Source organism: Scyliorhinus canicula, chromosome 4, assembly GCF_902713615.1.
Source record: "Scyliorhinus canicula chromosome 4, sScyCan1.1, whole genome shotgun sequence".
In the NCBI taxonomy this organism is placed as follows: Eukaryota; Metazoa; Chordata; class Chondrichthyes; order Carcharhiniformes; family Scyliorhinidae; genus Scyliorhinus; species Scyliorhinus canicula.
This window is the reverse complement of record NC_052149.1, coordinates 116,766,518-116,794,380: the sequence shown is the minus strand read 5'-3', so window position 1 is coordinate 116,794,380 and position 27,863 is coordinate 116,766,518. Positions and strand designations below refer to the sequence as shown.

Sequence of the window (27,863 nt, the reverse complement as noted above, 5' to 3'; positions counted from 1 at the left end):
CAGCAGTTCCTGAGCATGAGAATGTCATGGAGAACATTGAATCTACAAGTTCTGAACAGCAAGGCCAAACTTTGAGAAGATCAACCAGAGTTAGAAGAGAACCTGATTGACTCAATTTGTAGATTTGGACTATTTATACACACTATGCTTGCTGGTCTTGTGTGTGTGTGTGTGTATATATATGTGTATAGTTGCTAGAACAGTTTAAAAAATGTTATAAAAATTCATACTGTAAGACACATTGCCTCATGATATCACATGTAAATATACTAATGATAATTGACTGGGATGGTGTGTGTGGGGAGTGTAGTGTGTATCTGCGGCTGCAGCTTGTCAGCCTCCTGAGTGTCAATCGCGAAACCGGCGAATCCGGCACCGTTTCCCATTAGAATTGATTGTGTTCCATGTGGTGCTGGCACTAGCTCCTTCGCTGTAGTCGAATTGGTCCAGTTTTGCTGTCATGAAAGTCCACGAATTCTGCGTTGGCGTCAACACTTAGCCTCAGAAACTGAGAATCCCGCCCCCTGCCTGTCCCTCACCTCCTGTCTGTCCCTCACCACCTGTCTGTCCCTAGCCTCCTGTCTGTTCCTCATGTCTCTCTGTCCCTTGCCTTCGTTCTCATTAATATGTTTTGGAATTGTGAGAATGCATTAGCCGGTATTATGAATTCTTTTGTGTTTAGTCAAACGTGAGGGATTTAGTTTGAAATCTGACTCCATTACAGAATCTGATAGAAAGGGGGTGAAATCTGGCGGTGTCCAAGGTCTGCCATCGGTTCTAGGCTTAAAGCAATTTGGAATAATGTCTCTGTCTGCTGTCCCACACCATCTGTTCCTGCTGAATTAATTTCTGCACTGTGCATTTCATCAGGTGGTGTCATTTCAGTGTGAAACGACAGCAAGACTGAGTGTCTGGAATTGTTCACAATGGACTAAGCTGTTTCTAATTGCAGCACTGTCCATTGGGACAATACTGCCAGCAGTAGACACTAAGCTGCCACAGCATGATTTTAATTTGTGTTGCTTGGCTTTATGTCGAATTCAATAATATCAAAATGCCTGAAGTATCCCTGAAAGCTTCTAGAATTGAAGTCCTAAAACTTCTCGGTTTGGAGATCTACAAGCAGTTAATGAAGGTTCAGAAAATGCTGCTTCATTGGAGATGCGAGTCGATGGTTTGTAAATGTGCTGCTTGTCTCCCTCGGAAAGAGTAGGTGGAAGTTACAGACACTCAAGAGTGTCAGGGCGTTGTCAGATCCTTTCAAGCCCATTAAAGGAGCTTATCCACTGGTCCCCCAGGCATTTCAGATATAAACAGGGGAGGTTGGGATATTTCTTTGATTGTGGATGAATCTATCTGGTGCTTTTGCATTCATTCTTCCCTGAATGGGTGGCACGGAGTCACAGTGGTTAGCACTGCTGCCTCACAGCACCAGGGACCCAGGGTCGATTCCGACCTCGGGTGACTGTGTGGAGTTTGCACATTCTTCTCATGTGTACTCCGGGTGCTCCGGTTTCCTCCCACAGTCCAAAGATGTGCAGGTTAGTGGATTAGCCATGCTAAATTGCTCCTTCGCATGGGGTTGTAGGAATAGGATTGGGGCTTGGACCTGTGTGGGATGCTCTTTTGAAGGGTTGGTGCAGACACGATGGGCCGAATGGCCTCCTTCTGCACTGGAGAGATTCTATGATTCCATAAATGTTCCTCTCAGTGTCCACTGTTGTACTCAACAGTCTATGGGACAGGGCTCAATCTACAGTTTAGCTGACACTCTTAGCATTGTAAAGGACATTCTCCAGGAACTCGCTCAGCCTGGAGAATTGAAATGATGCCGATGAGCTCAAGCCTCACCAAACCAAAGAACCATTGCACCGTCATGAGATTCCAGACCTTCCATGGTCACTCACTGCAGCAGATGTATTTGGGTGGAATGGGAGACAGCATCTGCTCCTTGTTGATTCATTCTCAGTGTGGTAGGAAATGCGTTACTTATCTGACATGAAGAGAACCACGGTAATCCGCAAGCTGAAGAGACACTTTGCCATGACAGCATTCCACAGTGGCTGATGATGGACAATGCCAGACAGTTTGTGTGCAGGGAGTTGAAGAACTTTGCACACACATGGGGCTTTGGGGCAGCAAGATGGCACAATGGTTAGTACTGCAGCATCACAGTGCCAGGGACTCAGGTTCAATTCCCACCTTGGGTCGCTGTGCAGAGTTTGCACGTTCTCCCCATGTCTGCCTGGGTTTCCTCCGCGTGTTCCGATTTCCTCCCACAGTCCAAAGATGAGCAGGTTAGGTGGATTGGCCATGATAAATTGCCCTTAGTGACCAAATGTGTGCAGGTTAGGTGGGGTTGCAGAGTATAGGGTGGGGGCCTGCACAATGTGCTCTTTCAGAGGGTCAGTGCAGACTCGATGCGCCGAATGACTTCCTGCTGCACTATACAGATTCTGTTATTCTATGTAAGCTATGAGTCTTTATAATATAATAATCTTTATTGTCACAAGTAGGCTTACATTAACGCTGCAATGAAGTTACTGTGAAAATCCCCATTGCGCCACATTCTGGCACCTGTTTGGGTACACAGAGGGAGAATTCAGAATGACCAAGTTACCTAACAACACATCTTTTGGCACTTATAGCAGGAAACCGGAGCACCCGGAGGAAACCCACGCAGACACAGGGAGAACGTGTAGACTCAGCACAGACAGTGACCCAAGCCGGGAATCGAACCTGTGACCCTGGGGCTGTGAAGCAACAGTGCTAACCATTGTGCTATCGTGCTGTCTACATGTGTGAGTGTGCATATCCAATGTGTCCATTTGCAGTAACATGTGTACGTACAGCTTGTGTGTCCTGTGGATCTGTGTGGTGTCTCTGATTATGTGTGTATGCAAGGGATGTGAACATGCACCTTGAGTGTTAGTGTGCAGCCATCCTGTTTCTCTGGTCCGGTGACTCTGTATCAGTGTCAATGTCATTGTGTCGAAATCTGAGTCATTGTCTCTGTGTCTCTGTCTCTGTGTCATTATGTCTGTATCTATGTCTTTAGCTCAGTGTCTCTGTGTCAGTGTCTCAGTGTCAGTGTCTCTATGACAATAACTCTGTGTCTGTATCTTTGTCCTCCAGTCACGCTATGACAGAAAGCAGCTCCCTGCGGTACAGCGTGGCCGGTGAATACCAGGAGTCTCCGCTCCCGGGATCTACCTGACTCGCCACGCCTCATGAGATTAACGCAATCTTAAGACCATAAGACCATAAGACATAGGAGCGGAAGTAATGCCATTCGGCCCATCGAGTCCACTCCACCATTCAATCATGGTTGATTTCAACTCCATTTACCCGCTCTCTCCCCATAGCCCTTAATTCCTCGAGAAATCAAGAATTTATCAATTTCTGTCTTAAAGACACTCAATGTCCCGGCCTCCACCGCCCTCTGTGGCAATGAATTCCACAGACCTACCACTCTCTGGCTGAAGAAATTTCTCCTCATCTCTGTTCTAAAGTGACTCCCTTTTATTCTAAGGCTGTGCCCCCGCGTCCTAGTCTCCCCTGCTAATGGAAACAACTTCCCTACGTCCATCCTATCCAAGCCATTCATTATCTTGTAAGTTTCTATTAGATCTCCCCTCAACCTCCTAAACTCCAATGAATATAATCCCACGATCCTCAGACGTTCATCGTATGTTAGGCCTACCATTCCTGGGATCATCCGTGTGAATCTCCGCTGGACCCGCTCCAGTGCCAGTATGTCCTTCCTGAGGTGTGGGGCCCAAAATTGCTCACAGTATTCTAAATGGGGCCTAACTAGTGCTTTATAAAGCCTCAGAATTACATCCCTGCTTTTATATTCCAAGCCTCTTGAGATAAATGACAACATTACATTTGCTTTCTTAATTACGGACTCAACCTGAAAGTTTACCTTTAGAGAATCCTGGACTAGGACTCCCAAGTCCCTTTGCACTTTAGCATTATGAATTTTGTCACCGTTTAGAAAATAGTCCATGCCTCTATTCTTTTTTCCAAAGTGCAAGACCTCGCACTTGCCCACGTTGAATTTCATCAGCCACTTCTTGGACCATTCTCCTAAACTGTCTAGATCTTTCTGCAGCCTCCCCACCTCCTCAATACTACCTGCCCCTTCACCTATCTTTGTATCATCGGCAAACTTGGCCAGAATGCCCCAGTCCCGTCATCTAGATCGTTAATATATAAAGAGAACAGCTGTGGCCCCAACACTGAACCCTGCGGGACACCACTTGTCACCGGTTGCCATTCCGAAAAAGAACCTTTTATCCCAACTCTCTGCCTTCTGTCTGACAGCCAATCGTCAATCCATGTTAGTACCTTGCCTCGAATACCATGGGCCCTTATTTTACTCAGCAGTCTCCCGTGAGGCACCTTGTCAAAGGCCTTTTGGAAGTCAAGATAGATAACATCCATTGGCTCTCCTTGGTCTAACCTATTTGTTATCGCTTCAAAGAACTCTAACAGGTTTGTCAGGCACGACCTCCCCTTACTAAATCCATGCTGACTTGTCCTAATCCGACCCTGCACTTCCAAGAATTTAGAAATCTCATCCTTAACGATGGATTCTAGAATTTTGCCAACAACCGAGGTTAGGCTAATTGGCCTATAATTTTCCATCTTTTTTCTTGTTCCCTTCTTGAACGGGGGGTTACAACAGCGATTTTCCAATCCTCTGGGACTTTCCCTGATTCCAGTGACTTTTGAAAGATCATAACTAACGCCTCCACTATTTCTTCAGCTATCTCCTTTAGAACTCTAGGATGTAGCCCATCTGGGCCCGGAGATTTATCAATTTTCAGACCTTTTAGTTTCTCTAGCACCTTCTCCTTTGTGATGGCAACCATATTCAACTCTGCCCCCTGACTTTCCTGAATTGTTGGGATGTTACTCATGTCTTCTACTGTGAAGACTGACGCAAAGTACTTATTAAGTTCCTCAGCTATTTCCTTGTCTCCCATCACTAGATTACCAGCGTCATTTTGGAGCGGCCCAATGTCTACTTTTGCCTCCCGTTTGTTTTTAATGTATTTAAAGAAACTTTTACTATCATTCCTAATGTTACTGGCTAGCCTACCTTCATATTTGATCCTCTCCTTCCTTATTTCTCTCTTTGTTATCCTCTGTTTTTGTAGCCTTCCCAATCTTCTGACTTCCCACTACTCTTTGCCACATTATAGGCTCTCTCTTTTGCCTTGATGCATTCCCTGACTTCCTTTGTCAGCCATGGCTGCCTAATCCTCCCTCTGATAACCTTTCTTTTCTTTGGGATGAACCTCTGCACTGTGTCCTCAATTACTCCCAGAAACTCCTGCCATTGCTGTTCTACTGTCTTTCCCACTAGGCTCTGCTTCCAGTCGATTTTCGTCAGTTCCTCCCTCATGCGCCTGTAATTACCTTTATTTAACTGTAAAACCTTTACATCTGATTCAACCTTCCTTCTTTCAAATTGCAGACTGAATTCTACCATATTATGATCACTGCTTCCTAAGTGTTCCCTTACTTTAAGATCTTTTATCAATTCTGGCTCATTACATAACACTAAGTCCAGAATAGCCTGTTCCCTCGTGGGCTCCATCACAAGCTGTTCCAAAAACCCATCCTGTAAACATTCAATGAATTCCCTTTCTTTGGGTCCACTGGCAACATTATTTACCCAGTCCACCTGCATATTGAAGTCCCCCATGATCACTGTGACCTTGCCTTTCTGACATGCCCTTTCTATTTCGTGGTGCATTTTGTGCCCCTGGTCCTGACCACTGTCAGGAGGCCTGTACATAACTCCCATTATGGTTTTTTTGCCTTTGTGGTTCCTCAACTCTACCCACACAGACTCCACATCGTCTGACCCTATGTCGTTTAGTGCTATTGATTTAATTTCATTTCTAATTAACAAGGCAACCCCGCCCCCTCTACCCACCTCTCTGTCTTTTCGATAGGTTGTAAATCCCTGGATGTTTAACTGCCAGTCCTGAACCCCCTGCAACCATGTCTCTGTGATGCCTACCACATCATACCTGCCAGTCACAATCTGGGCCACAAGCTCATCTACCTTGTTCCGTACACTGCGGGCATTTAAATATAGCACCTTTAATTCCCTATTGACTGTCCCTTTTTGTTTTCTTAGTGTGGTGGACCTTGGTTTACTGAGCCTTTCCATACACTGTGTCATATTTTGTGAGATGGGGACTATCGTAACCTCTCCTGAGCTCTGTCTTTTCGTGATTTTTTGTAATCCTAAGCAGCTACGCTTCCCACTGATTCCTTCACCTCTTGGTTCCCTGACTTTCCCTCCCCCCCCCAATCTCTAGTTTAAAGTCCTATCCATAATGGGCGGGATTACCTTTTAGCCAATCTGCAGATTCGAGTCAAGCAGTAAACCTCATTCTAATGTGCAGATTCCTCAGGTACCTGAGACTTTGGGATTCAACCCTTTCACCTCAGAGACCTCGGGTGAGCGACTTCTCCACAAGCGGGAACCAGACGGTGACCCTCCCATATTGCATTCGGGCTCTCAGGGGCCTCAGAGATTGGGATGCCATTTAAAAAATGGTGCCCCGTCTCTCGCTACACTGGGGAGTTCCGGTGAGTGGAGCTCCCATTGTACAAAACAGGGCTATGAGTGGCCTCGGTCATGCGTTCCCTGTTCCAGCACCTCATTCAAAGCAAGTCGCGTTGAACAGCCATGTGTTTCTCAGCACTGCGATCGCCGGGAAACACACAGCTAAAGGCATTCACTTGGGGACTTTGTTCCCTTTTGGGAGAATTATGCCCAGTGTCAGTGTCTCTGTGTCAGTGTGTGTGTCTGTGTCACTGTGCGTGTAGTGTCTCTGTCAGTTTCTCTGTGTCTGTGTGTCAGTGTCTCTGTGTCTGTGTGTTAGTGTCTGTGCGTGTCAGTGTCTCTGCATCAGTTTCTCTGTGTCTGTGTGTCAGTGTATCTGTGTCTGTGTGTTAGTGTCTGTGCATGCCAGTGTCTCTGCATCAGTTTCTCTGTGTCTGTGTCAGTGTCTCTGTGCGTGTTAGTTTCTCTGTGTCTGTGTCAGTGTCTCTGTCTCTGTGTCAGTGTCTCTGTGTCACTTTGTAGCAGATCTGTATATTAGAGGGAGGCAGTAAGCCTTACTCCAATGTGCACATTCCCGAGGAACCTGAGGCTTTGGGATTCAATCCCTTCACCTCAGGAAGCTCGAGCGAGTGACGTTTGGTACTGGTCCGATGGATGTGTCCTCCAAAATGGGGTTTGTGGAGCGTATTCGCAATTGGATCAAACTTCTCAACACAAACATCTATAGCGCAGTCTCAATCAATGGGTGGGAATCAGAAAAGTTCCAGATCAAGTCTAGAGTCAGGCTGGGCTGCCCACTCTCCTCGGCCCTGTTTGTGTGCTGCATAGAACATTTTGCCGAGTCCATCAGGAAGGACCCGGGTATAAAAGGAGTGACGATCCTAGGCAGTGGAGGCGTGCAAGTCAAGGCCTCCCTGTACATGGACGACGTCGCCGTTTTCTGCTCTGATCCCGCATCTGTACGCAGGCTCTTGAATGCCGGTGACCAGTTTGAACTGGCCTCAGGAGCCAAGGTAAACTGCGGCAAGAGCGAGGCCATGTTCTTTGGGAACTGGGCTGACTTCCCCTTCACTGTCAGGTCAGATTACCTGAAGTTGCTGGGGGTATGGTTCGGAGCGGCTGGGGCGTGCACCAAAAACTGGGAGGAGCGCATTGCCAAGGTAAAACAGAAACTGGGCTGGTGGGAGCAACGCTCCCTCTCTATTGCGGGCAAAACCCTGGTCATCAGGTATGAGGTACTCTCGGTGTTACTGTGTGTAGCACAGGTCTGGCCCATTGCCTGACCCTACGCCGCAGCAGTCACCCGGGTCATCTTCAAATTCATCTGGAGATCCAAGATGGACCGTGTCCGAAGGGACACTATGTACAAACCTCTGGATAAAGGAAGGAGGAACGTACCCAATGTCTCCCTCATCCTGATGGCCACCTTTGTGTGCAGCAGCATCAAGCTGTGCTTGGACCCCCGGTATGCAAACACCAAGTGTCACTACATACTGAGGTTCTACCTGTCCCCGGTGTTACGAAGGATGGGTCTGGCATCATTGCCGCGGAACGCTCCAAGTAGTTGGACCGTGCCGTACCACCTGTTCTTCGTGGAAAAATCTTTGAAGAAAAACACCTTGGACCACAAGGCAATGAAGCAGTGGTCAGCACGCAATGTCCTCGAGGCCCTCAGGGAAAAGGAGACTGTGGAGGACGTTGGATGGTTCCCTGAGCAGACTGTCAGAGTCATCTGGCAGAATGCCTCATCACCAGAGCTTACAAACAAGCACCAAGACCTAGCTTGGTTGGTGGTGAGAAGGGCCCTCCCCGTCAGATTCTTCATGTACACCCGAAGGCTCAGCACCGTTGCACGCTGTCCTCGGAGTGGGGGAAATGAGACGGTCACCCACCTCCTTGTGGAATGTGCCTTTGCAAAGAAGGTCTGGAGAGAGATGCAGTGGTATTTGTCAAGGTTCATCCCGAGCAGCTCTGTGATACAGAACTCTGTGCTCTACGGACTGTTTCCAGGGACACACACCGAGGCAAACATCAACTGCTGCTGGAAGGTCATCAACTCGGTGAAAGACTCTCTTTGGTCTGCCCGAAACTTCCTGATCTTCCAGTACAAAGAAGTGTCCTCGACCGAGTGTTGCAGACTGGCACATTCCAAGGTCCAGGACTACGTGCTGAGGGACGCACTCAAGCTTGGGGCAGCTGCCGCCAAGGCGCAATGGGGAAAGACCACTGTGTAAGGTCTTCCAACAGATCTACACCGAGGGGTGGGTAACAGTGTAAAACCCTTCGGTATAGGTCATCAACACTCCAATGTATAAAAGAAACATGACAATGTAAATATTTAAGAAAGAATTGTAACGTAAAGAGGGATATGTGTGTAATGTCATCCCAATTGAATGGAAGGAAGTCAAGGGAATGTGTAACTTTGATGGAAATCTACAGTCAAGACAATTCAAAATGTTCTATGATGTTTATTAGAGATTTTATGAATAAAGTATATTTTTTGAAAATAAAACTGGGGCCCACAAACAGGAACCAGATGGACAGCACTTGTGGGGATCTCCCAGGGATTTGGAGGCCCCCCTGTTGCATGCCCTTTGGACAAGGTGGTGCCCTGGCACTGCTGGTGCCACCTGGGCACCTTAGTAGTGTCAGCCTGACACTCTGGAAGTACCAATCTGGTATCCTAACGGTGCCAAGGTGGCACTGGCAGGGGCACTGGCATGGTGCCACATTGGCACTGTCAAAGTTCCAAGCTGGCAATTTTTGCTTGCACGTGATCGGGCTGGGTTTGCCTGCCGTGAGTGTTTTGGGGGAGCCCGGGACCCTCCCATATTCCGTTCGGGCTGGGTGGGAGGTCAGGTGTTGTTTTGGGGGCCTCAGAGATTGGGACGGCATTTTAAAATGTCGTCCCGGTCTCTCGCTACACTGATGAGTTCCGGTGAGTGGTGCTCCCCACTGTACAAAACGGGGCTATGTGCGGCCTAAGCCAGTGTCTCTGTGTCTCTGGGCGGCTCCAGGGACCCGGGTTCAATTCTGGCCTTGAGTGAATGTGTATGTGGAGTTTACACATTCTTTCCATGTCTACTCCGGAGGCTCCAGTTTCCTCCCACAGTTCAGAGATGTGCTGCTTAGGTGGATTGGCCATGTTAAATTGCCCCTTAGTGTCCAAATAGGCTTGGTGGGGTTACTGGGTTACAGGGATAGCGTGGAGGGGTGGGCTTAAGCTTAAGTAGGCCGCTCTTTCCAAGGACTGGTGTAGACCTGATGGGCTGAATGGACTCCTTCTGCACTGTAGGAATTCTATGATGGATTCTATGACAATGTCAGTTTCTCTGTGTCAGTGTCTCTGTGTCAGTGACTCTGTGTCTGTCTGTATCTCTGTGTCTGTCTGTATCTCTGTGTCTGTCTCTGTCGGTGTCTCTGTGTCAATATCTCTGTGTCAGTGTCTCTGTGTTTGTCTATGTCAGTGTCTCTATGTCAGTGTCTGTGTCAGTGTCTCTGTGTCAATATCTCTGTGTCAGTGTCTCTGTGTTTGTCTATGTCAGTGTCTGTGTCAGTGTCTCTGTGTCAATATCTCTGTGTCAGTGTCTCTGTGTTTGTCTATGTCAGTGTCTGTGTCAGTGTCTCTGTGTCAATATCTCTGTGTCAGTGTCTCTGTGTTTGTCTATGTCAGTGTCTCTATGTCAGTGTCTCTGTGTTTATCTCTGTGTCAGTGTCTCTGTGTCAGTGTCTCTGTGTTTATCTCTGTGTCAGTGTCTCTGTGTCAGTGTCTCTGTGTTTATCTCTGTGTCAGTGTCTGTGTCAGTGTCTCTGTGTTTATCTCTGTGTCAGTGTCTCTGTGTCAGTGTCTCTGTGTTTATCTCTGTGTCAGTGTCTCTGTGTCAGTGTCTCTGTGTTTGTCTGTGTCAGTGTCTCTGTGTTTATCTCTGTGTCAGTGTCTCTGTGTCAGTGTCTCTGTGTTTATCTCTGTGTCAGTGTCTCTGTGTCAGTGTCTCTGTGTTTATCTCTGTGTCAGTGTCTCTGTGTCAGTGTCTCTGTGTTTATCTCTGTGTCAGTGTCTGTGTCAGTGTCTCTGTGTTTGTCTGTGTCAGTGTCTCTGTGTTTATCTCTGTGTCAGTGTCTCTGTGTCAGTGTCTCTGTGTTTGTCTGTGTCAGTGTCTCTGTGTTTATCTCTGTGTCAGTGTCTGTGTCAGTGTCTCTGTGTTTGTCTGTGTCAGTGTCTCTGTGTCAGTGTCTCTGTGTCAGTGTCTCTGTGTTTATCTCTGTGTCAGTGTCTCTGTGTCAGTGTCTCTGTGTTTGTCTATGTCAGTGTCTCAGTGTTTATCTCTGTGTCAGTGCCTCTGTGTCAGTGCCTCTGTGTTTATCTCTGTGTCAGTGTCTGTGTCAGTGTCTCTGTGTCAGTGTCTGTGTCAGTGTCTCTGTGTTTGTCTCTGTCAGTGTCTCTGTGTTTGTCTGTGTCAGTGTCTCTGTGTCAGTGTCTCTGTGTTTATCTCTGTGTCAGTGTCTCTATGTCAGTGTCTCTGTGTCAGTTTATGTGTGTCAGTGTTTGTGTATCAGTGTATCTTTATCAATGACTCTGTGTCACTGTGTGATGTCTGTGTGTGATTGAGTTTTTCATGTATGTTTGACGGTGTGCATGCATCGTTCAGTAGACCATGTTCACCTCTTCATCCCATGCTTGTCACACTGCTTTTTAATCAGAAACCCAGACAGTCAAGCTGTCACTGGTAATTTACAGCTGACTTCACATGAAATACATTCCTCTATTAGATTGCCCAATAACATTTATCACTGACTGTCTGATCCCATCTGCTGCTTTCTTACAACCTAGGAAACAAATTGGTCTTGTGTGGCACAGATAGGCTCCACAATTAGACATTGACTGTCGGAGAGACTTCACGGTGGGCCTTGACATCAACATCTTCAGCACCCATTCCAGTGCACTTTGTGCTTGAGTTAACAGCCAATGCTTGTACACTGTGGCATGGAACTAAAGTAATACAGGATTCCTGGAGTGAACTGGTTGGATTCACATCCGAATGCAGTACAGGACAGCGGTATCCAATCTGGAGCGTGAAAGACACCAAAGTGCATTGTCGTATCCCCAACCCAGGTCTAAGACTGACAATCAGCCCTCTATTAAAAGAAGGTGTTGTTGATTCAATGAAGGCAGCTGGGATAATGTTACCCTGCACCTTGTCTCTTCATTTGAAATTGGTAAATATGAGAGGGGGGATGAGGGTGGAGAATGAGGATGAAGAGAGAGGGAAGAGAGGAGGGAGTGAACAAAGGTGGTGGGAGAAACTGGAGATAAGAGAGGAGGGAGGGGCGGAGAGAGAGGGAGTATTTGAAAGGAAAGGGGAGGAGATAAAGAGGGGATGGAATAGATAAAAAGAGTAATGGAAGATGAGAAGAAGGAAAAAAGGAGAGCAACCAAAGAAGAGAACAGAATAGAGCAGACTCCGTTAATGCTGCTCAGTGCCTTTTACCAGCACATCACTGACAGCACATCCACTACCACCAATATCACCAGATCATCACCAACAACACCAGAACCAAAATCATCACCACCACCAACTTCACCAAAATCAACGGCATCACATCGCCAAACTACTGACATAATCTGAATCAGCACCATCACCACCATCTATATCACCGATATCACCATTATCACCACCATCACCACCACAATCAACACCACCATCACCACCACCAGAATCAACACCATCATCACAACCAAAACCACCAACGTCACCAGAATCAACACGATCATGAACACCAACATCACCAAATCCTTCAACACCATAATCCCAGCCAAGCTCATATCAAAACTCCAAAACCTGGGACTGGACTCCTTCCTCGGCAATTGAACCCTCAATTCCTGACTGCAATCAGGAAGGATAAATAACAACACCTCCTCCACAATAGTGCTCTATACTGGGGCCCCACAAGACTGTGTACGTAGGCCCCTATTATATTCTCTGCATACACATGACTGTGTGGCAAAATTTGGCTCCAACTCCATCGCCAAGTTGGCCGATGAAACAATCGTAATGGGGTTAATCGTAATGGGGTGGATCTCGAACAAGATGAGTCAGAGTATCGGAGGGAGATAGAGAACCTAGTGACGTGGTGGAATAATTTCATGGGAGAGTACCTTTAAGAAATGGATGTTTAGGAAATGTACCTTTAAGAAATGGGTGTTAATCAGTGATGTCAGAGTGTGGGTGGAGCTGGGCTATCTGTCAGCTTTTTACTTTTGTTTTAGGCTGTTTGCTGCAGGGCATGTTTTAGTTTTGTTTTCAGAGCTGGATAGCTGCAGTCACAGCCAGAAGGTGTATTAGTCTCTCTCTCTGTAATCTCAAGACTGTAAATCGATCCTTATATGATTTAAAACCAATAACTGCTCTCAGTAGTGACCTTAACCTAATGTGCTTCTGTTAAAAGTTTTTTTAAAGTCTTATGGATGTTAAAAGGACAGCTTAAGGATTACTTAGTGTTGTATTCTTTGGGGGTTATATTTGAATTGATGGTTGCTAAGATGTTCACTGTATGTTTTGAAAAGGTTAACTTGAGTTCATGGAATAAACATTGTTTTGCTTTAAAAAATACTTTTCGATTTGTGCTGTACCACACCTGTAGAGTGGGCCGTGTGCTTTCCATACCACAATCTATTAAACATTGTGGGTCAGGTGAACTCCATGATACACTTTGGGGTTTTCTAAACCCTGACCCATAACAAATAACAACAGTCTCTCCCTCAACATCAGCAAAACTAAGGAGTTGATCATTAACTTCAGAAAGCGAAGTATCGTACGCACCCCTATTTGCTTCAATGGTGCCGAGGTGGAGAAGGTTGACAGCTTCAAATTCCGAGGTATGTACATCACCAACAATCTGTCTTGGTCCACTCACATCAATGCTACAACCAAGAAAGCACAACAGCGTCTCTGCTTCCTCAGGAAATTAAGGAAATTCAGCATGTCCACATTGATTCTTACCAATTTTTACAGACGCTCCAATGAAAGCATCCTATCTGGCTGCATCACAGCCTGGTATGGCAACTGCTTGGCCCAAAACTGTAAAAACCTACAGAGTCATGAACACAGCCTAGTCCATTACATGAACCCGCCTGCCATCCATTGACTCTGTCTACACCTCCTGCTGACTTGGGAAAATGGGCAGCATAATCAAAGACCACTCCCACCTGGGTTATTTGCTCTTCCAGCTTCTTCCATTAGGCAGGAGATACAAAAGTCTGAGAATACGGCTAACAGATTCAAAAACAGCTTCTTCCCCGCTGTTACCAGACTCCTGAATGACCCTCTTATGGACTGAACCGGTCTCTCTACTTATCTTCTCTACAGAGTAGCACTACACTCCGTATGCTTCACCCGATGTTTATGTCTATGTATGTACATTATGTATCTATCATATGTCCCATGTTTTTCATGTATGGAACGATCTGTCTGGACTGTTTGCAGAATATTACTTTTTAATTGTACCTCGGTACACATGACAATAAATCCAAATCCACCATCATCACAACCAACATCACCAGAATCAACACCATCACCATCACCTATAAACCAGAATCAACACCATAACCACCACCATCACCACCAGAATCAATACCATCACCACCACCTATAAACCAGAATCACCACCATCATCACAACCAACATCACCGACATCACCAGAATCAACACCATCACCTATAAACCAGAATCAACACCATAACCACCACCATCACCACCAGAATCAACACCGTCATCACCACCTATAAACCAGAATCAACACCATCACCACAACCAATATCACCAGAAACAACACCATCACCACCACCAACATCACCATTATCAATGCCATCACCCCCAGAATCAACACCATCACCACACCCAACATCACCAAGTCCTTCGACAACATAACCCAGCCAAGCTCATAACAAACTCCAAAACCTAAGACTTGGCTCCTCCCTCTGCAGCTGGATCCTCGACTTCCTGACCCATACGCCACAATCAGGAAGGATAAATAACAACACCTCCTCTATTGTAGTCCTCAATATTGGGGCCCAGCAAGGCTGCATACTTAACCCCCTACTATACTCCCTATACACACACAACTGCGCGACAAAATTTAGCTCCAACTCCATCTACAAGTTTGCTGATGACACGACCATAGTGAGTGTGATCTCAAACAACAATGAATCACAATACAGGAGGGAGATAGAGAACCTAGTGGCATGGTGTAACAATAACAATCTCTCCCTCAATGTCAGCAAAACTAAGAAGCTGGTCATCGACTTCAGGAAACACCACCACCAACACCACTAACATCCCCAGAATCAACACCATTACCACTAGAATCAACATCAACACCACCACAAACATCAACAGATTCAACACCATCACCAACACCAGAAACATCACCAGAATCAACACCATCACCACAAACATCACCAGAATCAACACCATCACCACAAACATCACCAAAATCAACACCATCATCACAAACATCACCAGAATCAACACCATCACCAGACACATCACCAAAATCAACACAATCACCACAAACTTCACCAGAATCAACACCATCACCAGAAACATCACCAGAATCAACACCATCACCACAAACATCACCAGAATCAACACCATCACAACAAACATCACCAGAATCAACACCATCACAACAAACATCACCAGAATCAACATCATCACCACAAACATCACCAGAATCAACACCATCACCAACACCAGTAACATCACCAGAATCAACACCATCACAACAAACATCACCAGAATCATCTGCATCACCACCAAAATCAACATCATCACCACAAACATCACCAGAATCAACACCATCACCAACACCAGTAACATCACCAGAATCAACACGATCACCACCAGAATCAACACTGTCACCACCTCCAACACCACCAACATATCTTTCTAGGATCCAGAGAGCTATACTTTGGAACAGAGACCAGAGACAATGACGAGTTCAGATCCTCTTTCTGAGGACTTTGCGATGCCTATAGTGATAGATATTGCACTGACTACTCTAGAAGTACCATCTACAGAAAGGAACGAGGACACTTCCGGAGTCACAAGTAACAGAGTTCACGAACGCCAAATTTGATCAAAAAGAATAGATGTCTTATTGAATTGTACATATGTGTAGAAATATTACATAAGGAGATATGGTGTATAAATGTTAATTGTTGTCGTTGCACAAATAAAATAAAGAGGGAGGGCTCTTATATAATTGGGAATACATTCTTGCTGGTTCTGTGTCACTTGATGTGCAGTGATGTCTCAAATCCCGTTTGTGTGAGTTTGGGCAGATCACCATTTTGATTGTATGAACAATTCCGTTAATAAATCTCTCATAGTATTTTACAAGAATGGGCATCTCTTTGTGGCACAAAAATAATCTAGCAGTTCACCCCAGACCCAATCCCCTCCTACATTGCTCAGAAATAGATCGGATTCACTCCCATGGAAGGTGGAAGTTCTCCTCTCAATATTGACATATTTGACAATGGCCAGGAGCTCTGTGTTTGCATGTCAGGTGCCAATTGTTAATATATCAGCCTCATGCACAGCATTTTCCACATTGACCCACATTTTCAGCTGGGGAACAACATGGATCCAGTGAGGTTTAATTTTTAAAAAAAGGTTACATCTGATTGATGATGCTCAGTCATTGCTGGCCTCATGTGGAAAATTGGGGCACATTTTTGGGTCAATTGTGAAGCCTACTTCAGCCTTAATGCAGGGTGTCTGGGTCTGTGGAGTTTCTTGGAGAAATATCCTGAACAATTTTAGATTGCAGCACCTTCGAAGGTGAACCTACTAATATTTAACAGACACAACCATCTCTGATGTCACACCCTCCCAGTGTCAGAATCAAGCATTCCCCAGGTCAGCAAATAGCAGTATGCCTGCCAAGCTCTGCTCTGCATCTGAGTCTAGTGCAGGCTTTGGCTATCTCTCTTCACGTTGCCAGGCTGAACTCAAACCAGAATGAGGAGGAGGCTGCCCTCCAGCTCAGTGATAATTAGAAGAAAACAGTCAAGTCACATCAGCCTGCAAGACCTCTTCATCTGTTCTGTGATCCTCCAGAGCAATGTGCCTCAGCCTCAGGCTGCAGGCCCGAGTGGATCAGGGAAACATCTTTGTGACCTTCCTGTGCGAGATGGTGAACTTAGCTTCAAACTGGGGCAGTCTTTGTAGCGTGGACACAAATGGCTGCTTTGGGTCTGCCAAAGCTAATTTCATAGGGAATCGTTACAGCTATGTAAAACAGAAAGGCCTATGATCTAGCCAATTTGGAATGCATTTAAAATCAGGTTCAAAGGTAAATATGAACCCGCCTAACACAGCAATGTCATTCTTAGAAACACAGCTCCCATGGGACACACATTATATCAGCTGCAAAGTGTTATGGGCCAGGGCTTAGAAATTCCAAAGAGTATTATGGAGCTCACCTGATCTATAAATTTTATGTTGAATTTGGCTAGAATGAGCACAAGAGCCTTCACTTCAGGTGTGATTCATCAGTCTTCCTCGGTACTTTTATCAAAACAAAGTTTATTATAAGAATGTAGTTAACATATATAAAACACAAAAGAATTTCTTCTCAATTAAAAACATGAAAAAACATACAACAGCTACAGCGATCTATGTATATAACGCTTAATGAATCTCCCTTAGCTGTTCCAATTCAATACAAAATCCAATAAACCAATACCCCTTTGAAGGGTGTGGTCCAGCACACTGTAATCTCACTTGAATGGGACTGGTCGCTTCCCTGAGATCCAGCCTCGAATCAGTAGATTTTTCTTCTGCAGTCCAAAGCAACAAATTGAAAAGGAAACCAAAACACTAATCCCCCTCTTACCTGACAGTCACAGCCCAGCTCCACCCACAAATGACATCACTGAAGCCGTACTACAAGCCATGTGGTAAAAATAAAACCTTTCTGAAAGGGATACTCACATGACTAAAGATACAAGACAAAAGCACTTCATGCAAATAATTCTGAATATCACAAAAATAGCAAGCCAATCATACAATGAATGGGGTCCCTTATTCATTCCAGTCACAGTGTTAGGGTAAAGAAATTCCGAATTTGAATTTCACATTGACAAAACTTATATTCAGTTAAACTTACGCACTATTTCTAGGAAAGGATCCTTTTGAAAAATTTTTTGACATTAGTGATAAAAGGTCTCTAAATTCTTGAGGATAATAAAGAGAAAATCCATGTTAAAACGGCAGTAACGAGCGAGCAAGACGTGATGGAGGATGGGAGAATGTGGTGTGCAGAAAATGGGTGACGTAAATAACCTAGCTGAGATGTTTCAGAGACAATAACAAGGGGACAAACTGCAGACATGTGTCATGAGAGAGCTGAGGTTTAGGATAAGACAGAGATAGCAAGAGAGAACCTGATAAAACCTGGGTCAGACTGTCAGAAACAGAGAACCTGGGTCACATTTTATGACAAGTTGCAAACTGAATTCCGGTGTGTAATATTCTTTCTTGAGTGTTGACTTTGGTTACCTGCTGAGTTACTGAGAGCCTGATTGTACTGTTCATTGGCAAAGTGGTTTTTCAGATGCTGTTGCCATTGATTGCGGGCAAGAGAATTCTGGCCAGACCCTTCAAACCAGCAGCATTGTATATCCATTTTAAATAACTGCTGCCAATGTTACAACTCATTTTATTGATGCAAACCTCCTGTCATCTTTGTTCAATTCCACTGAATTGTTTATGAAATTACTTCTCTGTACATCCTGCCTTTTAGACTTTTGAGAGCATGAAACACAGACAATTGTATTATATTTGTCAAAATACTATCAATGATATTCCTCATATCAAAGAACAAGTCTGTGAAACAACAGGCACACTCCCTGAAAATTGACTCACAGTCAGCTTGTTGAAAGCTTTGGGATTGCAGATGTGGAGGAGCATTTTCATTGCATGGATTAGAAAAAAATGTCAGAGATTCCCAGACAACATAAAACAAATTATTATTTTTTTTTACCTAATGCAGGTTGTTAAATAAATTTGTTTCTTTCACATGCCTGGTTAAATCTCTTTTTCAATGTAATATGTGATAAAGAAGGCAAGATGTAGATTTGCTTAATCTTTTGTATTGTATATTTGTGGTATTTGTCCCATTGAAAGGGCAGTCTGCCGTGAGGATTAGTGGCCAGGGTAAGAAATCAGGGACCAGGATGGGGGATCACCTCGGCATGCATGGATCTTTGTATCAGTTCCATCGTGCAAGCTGACTGACAGCCACAAGGCTGCAAACGTCAATGTTGTAGTTATATGTAAATAAATGCTGCGGTTGTTATTTACCGAACTGGTGAACAGGACATAATACTTTTACGACAGCTGGGCTAGTGCACCGTCAATTCCAGCCCCACTTGACCTGGAGTCACAGCACAAGTAAATTCACCAATAATTCTCAGTAAAATACCCAAAGTCTTTGACTCCCAGCTGCCCAATAATTACAGTCACCAGGTTTGTAAATGTAATCGCAATTACTGTTTATTCATACCAAGAACTATAATGAAATATGCAGCAAATACAGCTGGTTAACTATTATTTAATTCCTAATTTCGCACTTTAATTCCCCCCTACTCTCTATATGTATACACACACAAGACAGATAAACACAGAGGGAAAGAAAGGGGTGAAAAATAAGAAGTAAAATGAAAAAGGAGTCTTGTTTCAGATGGCGGTTTCGAGACCCTTACTCCTCCTCAAACTTTGCTTTCACTTCATGGTTTTTATCACGGATTCATTCGGGTCTCTGAAGTTTCAGAAATATAGTACTCACAGCCTTTCTGGAGAAACACGGAGAGTATAGAATATGATCTTGTCCTTGGGTGGCCAGGAGTAAATTTGAAACTGCTTAGGACTCTGAAAATTGTTCCACTGGGATAGGATCCAATAACCACTTGTTACCGGGCAGAGTGCGACCTTTTGGGTCAATTCATTGGCCACCAGCCAATCAATCGAACCAAGTCTCACCCCATCTCTCTCTGGCGCCGACAATTCAGAAGCTCCTGTTCAAACCAGCAGAGATTAGCAGAACATTCTCTTATTGTAATGGAAATTTCCTTGAATTTTGGAAAATTAAAACCAATGCATCGATGATCGCATTAGGCATGCCTTTCAAGATGTTAGGTTGGATTCCATTTGAACAGAGGATTTGTTAGCCTGCACCCCCAACAATTTACTCAATACCACTTTCCTGCTGACTGTAATTTTCCAGAGTTCCTCCCTCCCTTCCATTTCCTGATTTCTGGGATGTTACTTGTGTCCTTTATAGTGAAGACTGCATTAGAGTGCTTAAGTTGGAGTTTAGTGAGTGAGTCATGTTCGGTGAAGAGGGAAAGGAGGTCCTCCTTTATTTTTCTATATTCCTTCAGCCTCCAGTAGCTGACTCTTACTTCACTATAGGGGGAGACGTTGATGGGAGATCAGGAATTGAAAAGCTGCACTGACATAGGTAAAAAGAAGGATGAAGATTTTCAGGCAGAATATAGGGAGCTAGGAAAAAAATTAGAAAGCAGGACCTTAAATGTAGTATTCACAGGATTACTCCACACCAAACCCATCAGATTTTAGCTTTGTATTTCTGCCACATCCAGCATGAATGGTGCTGGGCAATTAAGCAACTCACTGGAGGAGGAGGCTCCACAAATATCCCCACCCTCAATGATGGAGGGGCCTAGCACATCTGTGTAAAAGACAAGGCTGAGGCATTCGCAACAATCTTCAGCCAGAAGTGCTGAGTGGATGGATCGTCTCGGTCTCCCCCAAAGATGATATAAAGAAAAGGCTGAAGAAACTGAAAACTGCAAAGGCTATGGGTCCTGATAATATTCTGGCAATAGTACTGAAGGCCTGTGCTCCAGAACCTGCCGCACCCCTAGCCAAGCTGTTCCAATACAGCTACAACACTGGTAGCTACCCGGTAATGTGAAAAATTGCCCAGGTGGGTCCTGTAAACAAGAAACAGGACAAATCCAACCCAGCCAATTACCGCCCTATCAGTCTACTCTCCGTCATCAGCAAAGTGATGGAAGGAGTCAACAGTGCCATCAAGCAACACTTACTCAGCAATAACCTGCTCACATATGCTCAGTTTTGGTTCTGCCAGGAACACACAGCTCTTGACCTCATTACAGCCTTGGTTCAAATATGGACAACAGAGCTGAATACCAGAGGTGAGGTGAGAGTGAGTTCCCTTGACATCAAGGCAGCATTTGACTGAGCATGGCATCAAGGAGCCCTAGCTAAACTGGAGTCAATGGGAATCGGGGAAAACTCTCCACTGGTTGCAGTCATATCCGGCTCAAAGGAAAATGGTTGTGGTGGTTGGAGGTCAATCATCTCAGCTCCAGGACATCACTGCAGGAGTTCCTCAGGATAGTGACCTCGGCCCAACCATCTTCAGCTGCTTCAACAATGACCTCTCTTCCATCATAAAGTCAGAAGTGGGGATGTTTGCGGATGACTGCACAATGTTCAGCACCATTCACGATTCCTCAGATAATGGAGTCCATGTCCAAATGCAGCAAGATCTGGACAATATCCAGGCTTCGGCTGACAAAAAGCAAGTTACATTCATGCTACACATGTGCCAGGCAATGACCATGTACAATAAGAGAGACTCTAACCATCGTCCCTTGACGTTCAATGACGTTCAATGGCATTACCATCGCTGAATCACCAACAATCAACATCCCAAGGGTTACCATTGATCAGAAACTGAACTGAACTAGCCATATTAATACTATGGCTACCAGGGCAGGTCAAAGGCTAGGAATCCTACGGCGAGTAACTCACCTCCTGACCCCCCAAAGCCTGTCCACCATTTACAAGGCACAAGTCAGGAGTGCAATGGAATACTCTTCACTTGCCTGAATGAGTGCAGCTCCAACAACACTCAAGAAGCTCAACACCATCCAAGACAAAGCAGCTTGTTTGATTGCTCCTCCTTCCACAAATATTCAAACCCTCCACCACCGACGAACAGTGGCAGCCGTGTATACCATCTACAACAGTGTTCTTCAAACTTTCTTTCTGGGGACCCATTTTTACCAACCGGCCAACCTTCGGGACCCAACCCGGCCGACCTTTGCGACATCTGCCGACCTGCGTGACCCACCATTTTCTCTTACCTTGTTTGCTGCTGACAAAAATGGAGGAAATGGTTTTGGGTCCCTTTGGCTCTCGTACACGCTCCTCCAATGGAACCTGTTGGATGAGGGTGAAGGGGAAAGTATGGAGTCTCCATCTGTCCAAAGTTCTGAATTGTTTTCCTGTAAAGTTTTATCAAATAAAACCTCCCCGAACTTGTAAAAACAAATTTTTAAAAAAGGAATAAAATAAATGAATAAAATGAATAAACACCCCCCCCCCCGAACTTATAAAACAAAAAGCTGCGACCGTTTAAAAAAATAGGGGCCGCACTGCGCATGCGTGCCCGATCATCGGCACGCATGCGCATAGTTTTTTTTTACTTCAGATCTTTATTAAAAATTTTCTCTACCAGTGTACAAATCTTTGTAGAAACAGAGTTGTGCACAAGCTGCAACTAAAGTTGTATATACTGCACCTCATTGCTTCAATGAGGTAGGTGTACATCTGTATCAAAAAACAGGCAATTTACAAAATGAGAGTAAGGAAAGTTGGCACAGATTTTAAAAGGCTCTTAAAAACATATCCACCATGGCTTGTCCATTGGTCCGAAGGCAATCGAGAATCAGGATTAGTGTAAACATCTTCATTGTTTTCAGAACATGACCCGGGGTGAATTTCCCACTTAAGACCCAGAAACCAAAATAAAACAGAATCACCTTTCAGCTACAATAGCAAACAGGGTTTAGCTGGCCTGAAAGGGTTAGTATTCGGATGTATTCCCATCAGCAAAGGATCATGTTGAGCGTTCTGCTAGCAAAACTGCTTCCAATCTGTTGCAGTTTGAGACACCTTCAGCCTCTTGATGTCCAGCTCACAGCGCAGTTGCTGCACCATCTTCCTGGAGGCGCTCAGATTGGCAGTGACCGACATCACAGCCTGGAGCGGAGCTGGGGGTCCAAGTGGGGCGGGGCGGGGCTGGGGGTCCGGGCGGGGCAAGGCTGGGGGTTCAGGGGTTCGGGAAGGGTGCTCTCTCTCAGGCGGACTCTGGGCGTTTTCCACTTTCCCTCCCCGCATGCTCATAGTTTTGCGCATGCGCGCCGATGATTGTGCGTGCGTGCGCAATGCGGGCAAATCTTTTTTAGTGTTCGTGGCCATTTTGAAGGCCGCTTGCAGCCGGCACGGGGATTTGCGCGATCGGGAGCACCGCTTAGCGACCCTCCCGACACCCGCCTGTGACCCAATCGCCGAATGCGATTTCAGCATTGCCAATCGGAGAATCCAGCCCTAGGTGTTGACGCCGATGCACAATCTGTGGACTTTCACAACAGTAAAACTGACGGCGAACCTGGACCACTTCAGCAAATATGGAACAGGTGCCACACGGAACACAGTCGATTCCAATGAAAAACGTGATTGACACTGGGGAGGCTGACAAACTGCAGTTGCAGATACACACTTCACTCCCCACGCACACCATCCCAGCCAACAAGATGGCACTGGTTGTGCTGGAGTGTGCCCATACAGCTGGTGGGTAGGCTAGGGCCAGAGGGCAACTAGGGGGTTGCCCTGGGAAATACCTATCCGGCCTGTGGCCCGAGGTTCACAGTGGACAGTCAGCGGTTTTTGCAGCTGTATGGCTGCCTTGCTGGTTGCAGCAAGGGTGTTCCATGCCCAGTGACCCAGTGACAGTAAAGGAACGACGATATATTTCCAAGTCAGGGGGTTGAATGACTTGGAGGGGAACCTCCAGATGGTGAGGTTCCCAGGTATCTGCTGCTCTTGTCCTTCTGGATGGTAGTGGTTGTGAGTTTGGAAGGTACTGTCTGAGGAACTTTGGTGAGTTACTGCAGTGCATCTTGTAGATCAGTGTTCTTCAAACTTGGGGGGGGTGGGGGGACCATTCCGCTAGCCGGGCGGGCTTCGATGGTGGCTGGGGGGACTGGTGGGGGGTGGTCCAGGGTGGTGAGGGTGGTTACAGGGGGGAACACTCTGGCAGGCTGGGTCCACGCACGGCCGGCACCATGTTGTGCGCCGCGACCGCTGCAGGTTGCCGCCGTGAGCATGCGTGGCCATGGACCTGGAAATACTCCGTCCGTATCTGCAGGTAAGGCTTTACGTGGTGTGACTCCTAGCCCTCCACCAAGCGGAGCATTGGTGTGGGGCGCCGCCGGCTTTTTGGTCTTTAGACTAGACACATACTCCGGACATAGGCTCAAAATCCAGGGAATCCAGCCCCTAGTCTCAGAAACGGAGAATCCCGCCCCAGAAGACCAAAGAAGGTGAATCCAAACGGAGGTTTATTTTCAACCAAAAGAAAAGGCCGCAAAGCTGCATACAGTACAACAGGGACGACCGATCATGCCGGTCCCAATCGGGCCGGTTTTTAGGAGGTGATACCAATGAGCCCCACCTGATGGGCCTCTGTCCATTAGCAGGGGAGCCCATATTACACAGCCCCATGGGGAGATCAACCGGGTCGTCCTCATGGGTTTTGAAAGGACTATTACAGTGCTCCTTTTGCTTATCTATCAAAACACATTTACATTTGAATGAATTGATAGACAACACTGCATCAATCACAGACATACCATGGAACAAGCTATATCAGACAGATCCGAAGCTCTTTGCTTTGCTATGTATTTTTACAGCACCTTTTGCCTGCCATCTTGAAAAATCATATCACTGTTGGTCAAACATCAGAAATTGATGTACAAGCTGAGCACCCCGATAGTTTTGGATCTGGTATTCATACCTAGCTCCATAACCCTGCCATTCTGGAGGATACAATCTGCAAAATATTGCAATTCTCAAGTCGCACTCTTTGCCACATCTATTTCCCATGTTGTAATGCTTCTCCACATACAGTAACAGTTGACAAATGCATGTTTACATTGCTTTTAATAGGCAAAATCATAGTGTGCGACTGAGCACATTGTCGGTCCATTAGTTTCATGGTACCTCACACATATATGCTTAGAACGGTTGCATTGTCCAGAGGTGATGCTCCTACCTTCTCAACAATCCCTCAGCGTGTTTTCTTCCTCTGCTGTCCAGGCAAAGGTTGGAAATTGATCCACTCTCCTGTAACAGGAAAGTGGAAATTAGGATATTTTTAATCGTCCTGCTTGCTTAAAATTTTCATCACTTTGCTATATTCAAACCTCTTCTTGCTTGTAGATCACATGTAAACAAAGAAGTAAATCATATGACCCCAGCCTCGTGGTCACATTTTTAAAGTTCCTGTTATAATCCCAATGGAGGTCCCAGGATCAGGATCATACGGTTTCCAATGACCTCCTGGAATATGAACTTCCCCTTTAAAGGGACGGTGCTTCCCCTTATCAAGGAGAGCCCCAGCTGTATAAAACCCCCCAGCCTGGATGCAGGTCAGGGAAGAGAACCATGGGGAAGTGGTAGAGTTTGGATTTGTATCGTATTAAACCTTGTTTGTTAATTTCTACCTATTGTCTATGTGTCCTGTTTACCGCGGATTCAACACTGGCGATGAGGATTCAGTGGCGCTGCAGTCGACACTGGTTGCTGCACGCCTGGTCCATCATATCTAGGCCTTGAGAGGCCCCTCTACTGACTGCTGAATTGCTGTATACAGGGAAGCTGGAGCCATTTCACAAAGGTACAAACAATTCGGGGCAATAGGTCAAATGCATGCAATATTTGTTAAGAAAAATGCGATTCCTGGTGATGAGACACAAACTGTGATATTGCTAACAGCTTACGGAGGGCCGACCTACAACGTGACGTAAAACCTGACTAACTCAGACCCCCGAGGTTCGCCACACTGATGACCTTAGTGGGGGAGCATTTCGACCCAAAATCAGCACTTATTGTACGCCGCTTCCGGTTCCACATGGCTACACAGGCTCAGGCTAAATCGGTCAGTGCCTGCTTCCAGAAACTGGCAGAGACTTGTGAATTTGGAGCAACATTGAATGAGAAGCTCCGCGACTGCTTGGTGTGTGGACTTCACAATGCGGCCACACAATGGAAATTACTAGCTGAGGTCCGTCTGGACTTGCAAAGCGTGGTGGAGATAGCCATCACCAGACAAAGTGCTGAAAAAGGGGTCCAGGAACTCCAAGGATTGCCGGTGCTCAGTTTGAAACACCAAACCGAGTACCAATCACTTACTTTGTGGAAGACGATGACAGCACCTACCAGCTGTTATACTGTGTGACTGTGCCAAAAGTGGCCCCATCCAAATCTCCTTGCAAATTATTGTACACTCAATCTGCATGGAATTCAACACTGGGGCGGCAGTGTCAGTAGTCAGTTGTATCCATTTGATCGCATTTTTGATAGAATTTTACAATGCAGAAGAAGGCCATTCGGCCCATCGAGTCTGCACCGGCTCTTTTTGAAAGAGCACCCTACCCAAGCCCACACCCCCACCTATCCCCATAACCCAGTAACCCCACCCAACATTAAGGGCAATTTTGGATACTAAGGGCAATTTATCATGGCCAATCCACCTAACGGGCCTCACGGTAGCATGGTGGTTAGCATCAATGCTTCACAGCTCCAGGGTCCCAGGTTCGATTCCCGGCTGGGTCACTGTCTGTGTGGAGTCTGCACGTCCTCCCCGTGTGTGCGTGGGTTTCCTCCGGGTGCTCCGGTTTCCTCCCACAGTCCAAAGATGTGCGGGTTAGGTGGATTGGCCATGCTAAATTGCCCGTAGTGTAAGGTTAATGGGGGGATTGTTGGGTTACGGGTATACGGGTTACGTGGGTTTAAGTAGGGTGATCATTGCTCGGCACAACATCGAGGGCCGAAGGGCCTGTTCTGTGCTGTACTGTTCTATGTTCTATGTTCTAACCTGCACATCTTTGGACTGTGGAAGGAAACCGGAGCACCCAGAGGAAACCCACGCTCACACGGGGAGAACGTGCAGACTCCGCACAGACAGTGACCCAAGCCGGGAATCGAACCTGGGACCCTGGAACTGTGAAGCAATTGTGCTAACCACCATGCTACCGTGCCTTCAATCACTGACCCTGTTGGATACTAGCACAAGGATGGCCACTTAATGGGGGAACCACTGGCACTAACGGGCACTTCAACTGTTCCAGTCGAGTATGGCCAACAATCTGCAAACCTTCTTCTGGTGGTGGCCCATGGGAGAGATCCAAGCTTGTTGGGGCATGACTGGTTATGCCACCTGCAGTTTGATTGGCAACGGGTCTGCCGCAACATGGCCCTGAAGGAGTTCTGACAAGGTTTCCATCAGTATTTCAGGATGACTTGGGCTCTATAAAAGGAGCTGTGGCCCGAATAAGCATGGACTGATGGCTCAACCATGTTACTTACGTACCTGACCTGTCCCGTATGCCTTACGACCCAAGGTGGACACTGAGTTGGACTGGATGGAGAATTTGGGCATCATACACCTGGTCAGTTCTCCGACTGGGCGGTACTGGTCATCCTGGTCATGAAACCAGATGGATCAGTACATTTGTGTGGTGACTAAGATAACGGTCAAACATGTGTTTCAACTGGACCATTATCTGGTCCTGAGGATCTTTACGTGAAGCTCAGCGGAGGTCGCACATTTACAAAATGTTCTATAATATATTATGTTCTATAATAGTGTAGAGGGATTTTAGAGGGGTTTCACAGGACGGCGCAACACCGAGGGCCGAAGGGCCTTTACTGCGCTGTAATGTTCTATGTTCTATGTTCTAAAACTCAATGTGAGTCATGCTTACCTCCAGTTGGTCCTGGCCCCCAAGTTCAGACGCTTTGTAACCGTGTACACACACGGGGGATATACAAATACACATGTCTGCCCTTTGAGGTTTCCTCCATGTGTGCAGAAATGTGTCTTCAACACAAGTGGAAGAAAAAGTGCAAGAAATTTAGCAGGCTCTTGTGCCTGGTGGACCAATGGAATTCTGATTGTTCCAGGGCCTGGTATATTACTATAGTAAGTTCACCCTAAATCTGGCCACCACTTTAGCCCCCTCTACCTCTGTTAAAGAAGGGGCAACACTGGGAGTGGGCCTAAGAACAGGAGGTGGCTTTCACCAAGGTGAAACAACAGCTCTCCTCATCAAGACTGCTAATCCACTTCGACCCATGCC

General features: G+C 46.0%; 1 protein-coding gene across 4 annotated transcripts in view; it reads right to left on the bottom strand.

Annotated features, from left to right (window-relative positions):
- LOC119964910 (protein FAM163A-like) overlaps nt 1-27,863 on the bottom strand; it is a 237,678-nt gene that overhangs the window by 156,011 nt on the left and 53,804 nt on the right. For 2 of the 4 annotated variants that reach the window (XM_038795015.1, XM_038795014.1), the window contains one exon: nt 24,776-24,846. The exons of the other annotated variants lie outside the window; for them this stretch is intronic. The gene's annotated coding sequence lies outside the window, so the exon portion shown is untranslated. The remainder of the gene's footprint in view (nt 1-24,775; nt 24,847-27,863) is intronic. 4 annotated transcript variants of the gene reach the window in all.